Genomic DNA, 5,637 nt, shown 5'->3' on the forward strand with positions numbered 1-5,637 from the left:
CCCAGGGTCTATCGCGCACACAGCAAACAAAATCAAACTCGTCCTGCACGCAATGTTTTTTAAAGTACTCTTGTGCACTCCTAAACGACGCTCTCCTGTTCCGCTGCTGTCTCACTGCCGCCACCCTGTTCCACTTCCCGTTTATGAGCCAGCATGCGCTCACGTTCGAAACCATGCTTCGCCTCATACCGAAGACGTTCTTCCTGCGCTCGACACTTCTTCCTAGCCTGCATTTCCTTGGCAGTGAACACACGGTTCGGCTCCATTTTTCCGTTTGCAATGAAGTTGGCGCCTTGACTTGGTTTATACTGCCCTTGGTTTCTATGCAATATGACGTGTTCTGAACATCTGGGCCGGCTTGCTCAAACCAGCGTCTGAGCCTCTTAAGTTGCGACGTTCTCTCTTGCTCCCTGCGTATAGGTCTACATTGCTCAGGTTGTCAGGCCACAAAAAATACTCAATTTCTCCGTTCACGATTTTAAGTCAAGCTCAATGCAGAGAGGTTCTGCGTGAATCTCCAATGAAGACTCTCTTCAGTTTGTCCACATTCGTCTCCGTGCTGCCGGCTAGAACCATTTGGCTGAGTTTAAGTAGTATCATTCTGTCTGTCAGAAAGAAGCTCGATTTCGCAAACAGATAAGTCACATAATCGAGGTGTGCGAGTTAGCTGAAAATTACTCTCGTGGCAGTCAGAGGCGGGATAGTCAGTTGGCATGGCATCTGGAGAGGTTATTGCAGGGAGAGTAAGAACACAAACAAAAGTCTTTCCAACCTTCCAACGTGGCAGTGTTGCTCGAAGTCTCAACTGTGCAGCCCGAGAAAGCTCCATCAGGGTTTCCTGCACAAAGTGTGCGTGTTAATGTGTTGCACAGAAGATGGGAAGCAAACAGGATTACACATAAACGGTGTTGGGCCCCCCTAAATCATGACAGCTATTTGATGTGCCCAGAAACTGTGGAGGCAAACTTACTTTCACTGTAACCCGCTGCGCTTCCTGGGCTCAAGGTCTCGTGGCAGTCAGAGGCGTGAAAGTCTGTCGACATGGCATCTGGAAAGGTTATTGCAGGGAGAGTCAGTTGCCAACACAGCTCAACAAAGGAGCACAGCGCCCTCCTAACCTTGCAACACGGCACTGTCGCTCGGAGTCTCAATTCTGCAGCCCGAGAGAGCTCTGTCAGGGTTCCCTGCGCAAAGTGTGCGTGTTAATGTTTTGCACAGAAGATGGGAAGCAAACAGGATTACACATAAACGGTGTCAGGCCCCCCCTAAATCATGACAGTTATTTGATGTGCGGAGAAACTGTGGAGGCAAACTTACTTTCACTGTAACCCGCTGCGCTTCCTGGGCTCAAGGTCTCGTGGCAGTCAGAGGCGTGAAAGTCTGTCGACATGGCATCTGGAAAGGTTATTGCAGGGAGAGTCAGTTGCCAACACAGCTCAACAAAAGAGCACAGCGCCCTCCTAACCTTGCAACACGGCACTGTCGCTCGGAGTCTCAATTGTGCAGCCCGAGAGAGCTCTGTCAGGGTTCCCTGCGCAAAGTGTGCGTGTTAATGTTTTGCACAGAAGATGGGAAGCAAACAGGATTACACATAAACGGTGTCAGGCCCCCCCTAAATCATGACAGTTATTTGATGTGCGGAGAAACTGTGGAGGCAAACTTACTTTCACTGTAACCCGCTGCGCTTCCTGGGCTAAAGGTCTCGTGGCAGTCAGAGGCGTGAAAGTCTGTCGACATGGCATCTGGAAAGGTTATTGCAGGGAGAGTCAGTTGCCAACATAGCTCAACAAAAGAGCACAGCGCCCTCCTAACCTTGCAACACGGCACTGTCGCTCGGAGTCTCAATTGTGCAGCCCGAGAGAGCTCTGTCAGGGTTCCCTGCGCAAAGTGTGCGTGTTAATGCTTTGCACAGAAGATGGGAAGCAAACAGGATTACACATAAACGGTGTCAGGCCCCCCCTAAATCATGACAGTTATTTGATGTGCGGAGAAACTGTGGAGGCAGACTTACTTTCACTGTAACCCGCTGCGCTTCCTGGGCTCAAGGTCTCGTGGCAGTCAGAGGGCTGAAAGTCTGTCGACATGGCATCTGGAAAGGTTATTGCAGGGAGAGTCAGTTGCCAACATAGCTCAACAAAAGAGCACAGCGCCCTCCTAACCTTGCAACACGGCACTGTCGCTCGGAGTCTCAATTGTGCAGCCCGAGACAGCTCTGTCAGGGTTCCCTGCACAAAGTGTGCGTGTTAATGTTTTGCACAGAAGATGGGAAGCAAACAGGATTACACATAAACGGTGTCAGGCCCCTCTAAATCATGACAGCTATTTGATGTGCGGAGAAACTGTGGAGGCAGACTTACTTTCACTGTAACCCGCTGTGCTTCTTGGGCTCAAGGTCTTGTGGCAGTCAGAGGCGTGAGAGTTTGTCGACATGGCATCTGGAAAGGTTATTGCAGGGAGAGTCAGTTGCCAACATAGCTCAACAAAAGAGCACAGCGCCCTCCTAACCTTGCAACACGGCACTGTCGCTCGGAGTCTCAATTGTGCAGCCCGAGAGAGCTCTGTCAGGGTTCCCTGCGCAAAGTGTGCGTGTTAATGTTTTGCACAGAAGATGGGAAGCAAACAGGATTACACATAAACGGTGTCAGGCCCCTCTAAATCATGACAGCTATTTGATGTGCGGAGAAACTGTGGAGGCAGACTTACTTTCACTGTAACCCGCTGCGCTTCTTGGGCTCAAGGTCTTGTGGCAGTCAGAGGCGTGAGAGTTTGTCGACATGGCATCTGGAAAGGTTATTGCAGGGAGAGGCAGTTGCCAACACAGCTCAACAAAAGAGCACAGCGCCCTCCTAACCTTGCAACACGGCACTGTCGCTCGGAGTCTCAATTGTGCAGCCCGAGAGAGCTCTGTCAGGGTTCCCTGCGCAAAGTGTGCGTGTTAATGTTTTGCACAGAAGATGGGAAGCAAACAGGATTACACATAAACGGTGTCAGGCCCCTCTAAATCATGACCGCTATTTGATGTGCGGAGAAACTGTGGAGGCAGACTTACTTTCACTGTAACCCGCTGCGCTTCCTGGGCTCAAGGTCTCGTGGCAGTCAGAGGCGTGAGAGTTTGTCGACATGGCATCTGGAAAGGTTATTGCATGGAGAGAAAAAACACAAACAAAAGAACAGAGTGCCTTCCCAACCTTCCAACGTGGCAGTGTTGCTCGGAGTCTCAACTGTGCAGCCCGAGACAGCTCCGTCAGGGTTTCCTGCGCAAAGTGCGCGTGTTAATGTGTTGCACAGAAGATGGGAAGCAAACAGGACTACACATAAGCGGTGTTGGGCCACCCTAAATCATGACAGCTATTTGATGTGCACAGAAACTGTGGAGGCAGACTTACTTTCACTGTAACCTGTTGCGCTTTCTGGGCTCAAGGTCTTGTGGCAGTCAGAGGCGGGAGAGTCTGTCCGCACGGTGTCTGAAAGGTTATTTCAGGGAGTGTCAGTTACCAACACGGTTCAACAAAAGCACGTCAGTGCCACTCGTAATCTCTATTTTTTTTTTTTTTTTTCACATACCTGACAGAAAGGCTGAAACTTGCTTCACTGGCATCTTTCTGTTGCGTTTTCGCTCGTTTGAGTTACGCCCGGAGCCAAGAATAGTAGGCACTGCATCTTGTTTAAGCAGCTTCCTGCCATCGGCTCGGTGGTTTTCGAACTGAGACTGCTCGAAGTGATCCTAGAAGGCATTATAATAAAAGCCTGAAGTAGCCGCTCTCCCGTTCAGTCAGCGATGGTTGAGGACTTTCAAAGCGATACGCGGAGCAGAACAGCTGCTAAACGCACTCACCTCACAAAGCTTGCTTCCCGCGCCGGGCTTGAAATCTTTTCGGTTCACAACGGTTAACCATGCTTTACGTCTCGCTGTCGCGCCCTTTCCCAACGGAATGCGGAAGAGTCTTTTCCCATTCTCTGACCTGTTGGCACACCCGAACGCACAGCAAGCAGGCATTGTTGCACAAACTACACGGCGACACTTTAGATGCTTCACACGGTAGCGGTCTCGCGCTTATACGTCGAGATCCAAACGCGAACCTCCGCGGCATCGGTTCTTCGTATGCCACGGGCAAAGCTACGCTTTGAATTGGATGCCATGCGGAATACTGAGGAAACCCTGAACTAAGCACGCATATCAACTCGAATCAAGGTCGTGTTGTTCGTATCTCACGGAAAACGCGCGTGCTGAGAAACGGACTTCAACGCTTCAACGTGCGCGGACCCAAGATGGTGGCGTCGAGAAAACGCGATGATGATGATAGTGACCCACGTGACTGCCGCTGTCCAATGATGCCGCAGCGAACCAGAATATTGTTGGATAGAGCGACTGCATTGTCGGCAAAGTGCCAAAGAAAAGGAATCCGGTACTCTGAAAGCGTTATTTAGTGACTCTAGTTGTAGCTGCAATATCGGGCACGTTAGTCAGCAACGAATGTTGCAGGAGGCTTTCGCTTTGCCTTAGCTCGCTTAAATCGCAAAGTATGGGTAATGGCAATGCCGCATTTTTGTGATCTTTCGATTCCCTCCATGCCTAAGCCTAAATGAACGCGATAATTGTCGGCATGGCAACGTCTTTGGAAAGCGGATTGCTTTCATTCAATCGGCCGGGTATTGATAAAAAAAAAAAAAAAGAAATGGCAGGAAGAAGGAAACAAGTCTCAAACAGTTGACTTTTATTGTCACAGAATGTGGGGAAATCGGTGGCTATAGGGTGTTAGTGCGTCCGAGCTCGGAGCAGAGCGAAAGTTCGCACTGCAGAACCGCGGTATCCTGAATTCACTCCCCCCCCCCCCCCCCCCTCCTCCCCTGTTTTGATTTTGATGAACATCGTATACCGGCGTGCGGTCGTGTATCACTACTGCGTGGTGCACGTTAAACACCCCTTATCAAAGACTAGAAGAAAAAAAAAACACAGAGGTTTTGCAGCAGGGCCATAAAAACCTTGATTGCCTTACTGTAGCCTTTAATGAGTACATTAGCTATTTTATAAAGTTGTATCGGTCAACTATCAAGCCGCTCTTGAAAGTTGGTATCGTCGGTTCGACGTCTGTGGACTGGACGTCGAAGTGTGGTTTTGGGGAGTTACATATGGGACAAGTTGGCGTATCCCTATACGCCCTCTATTTCGTAGAGTGTACGCGAACGCCAGATTTTTTTTGTTGTAACAGAATCCATTTACATTGTTCTGTACCAAAAAGTGAAGGGGAAGGTAGGGACGAGGGGAAGGGGAACCCGCAAACTTTCCCTGCGTCACTGACGCCACCATGGGCGGAAGTTGAACAGCGGCATCCGCGTTTTACTTAATGCCACTCGTGTCCTCACTCAGTAAACACGAGTTCATACCAAACGCTGACTCAGCGCTCGTGTTTAATCTGTGTCCTGCGGTTGCCTATCTTTGTGAAGGTTTTCGTGAAAATTGAGGAGCCATGTGAAAAAACTAGGCACGTGTAGAACGTGGAACTTTTGTGGAGAATGAATTGTTTTTTTTTTAAGCGGGAACATTCGGGATAGTATGATTACTGATGTTGCAGATGTTGCATAAGTCGATAGCTTGTCACGAAATAAAGCGATAGCGTGACATGGCGGATTGTATAG

At 49.6% G+C, this 5,637-nt stretch overlaps 2 long non-coding RNA genes across 2 annotated transcripts; both read right to left on the reverse strand.

Annotated features, from left to right (window-relative positions):
- Nucleotides 1-2,422: 2,422 nt before the first annotated feature.
- LOC120836480 lies at nt 2,423-2,725 on the reverse strand. The gene is made up of 3 exons (XR_005714673.1): nt 2,704-2,725; nt 2,506-2,571; nt 2,423-2,435 (listed from the first exon to the last, which is right to left on the reverse strand). It is a non-coding gene; the product is annotated as an uncharacterized LOC120836480 (long non-coding RNA).
- Nucleotides 2,726-2,768: 43 nt separating this feature from the next.
- LOC120836479 lies at nt 2,769-3,076 on the reverse strand. Its single transcript, XR_005714672.2, has 3 exons — nt 3,050-3,076; nt 2,852-2,917; nt 2,769-2,781 (listed from the first exon to the last, which is right to left on the reverse strand). It is a non-coding gene; the product is annotated as an uncharacterized LOC120836479 (long non-coding RNA).
- Nucleotides 3,077-5,637: the final 2,561 nt, after the last annotated feature.

This window comes from Ixodes scapularis, unplaced genomic scaffold (genome assembly GCF_016920785.2).
Source record: "Ixodes scapularis isolate PalLabHiFi unplaced genomic scaffold, ASM1692078v2 PGA_scaffold11__112_contigs__length_91849675, whole genome shotgun sequence".
Lineage (NCBI taxonomy): Eukaryota > Metazoa > Arthropoda > Arachnida > Ixodida > Ixodidae > Ixodes > Ixodes scapularis.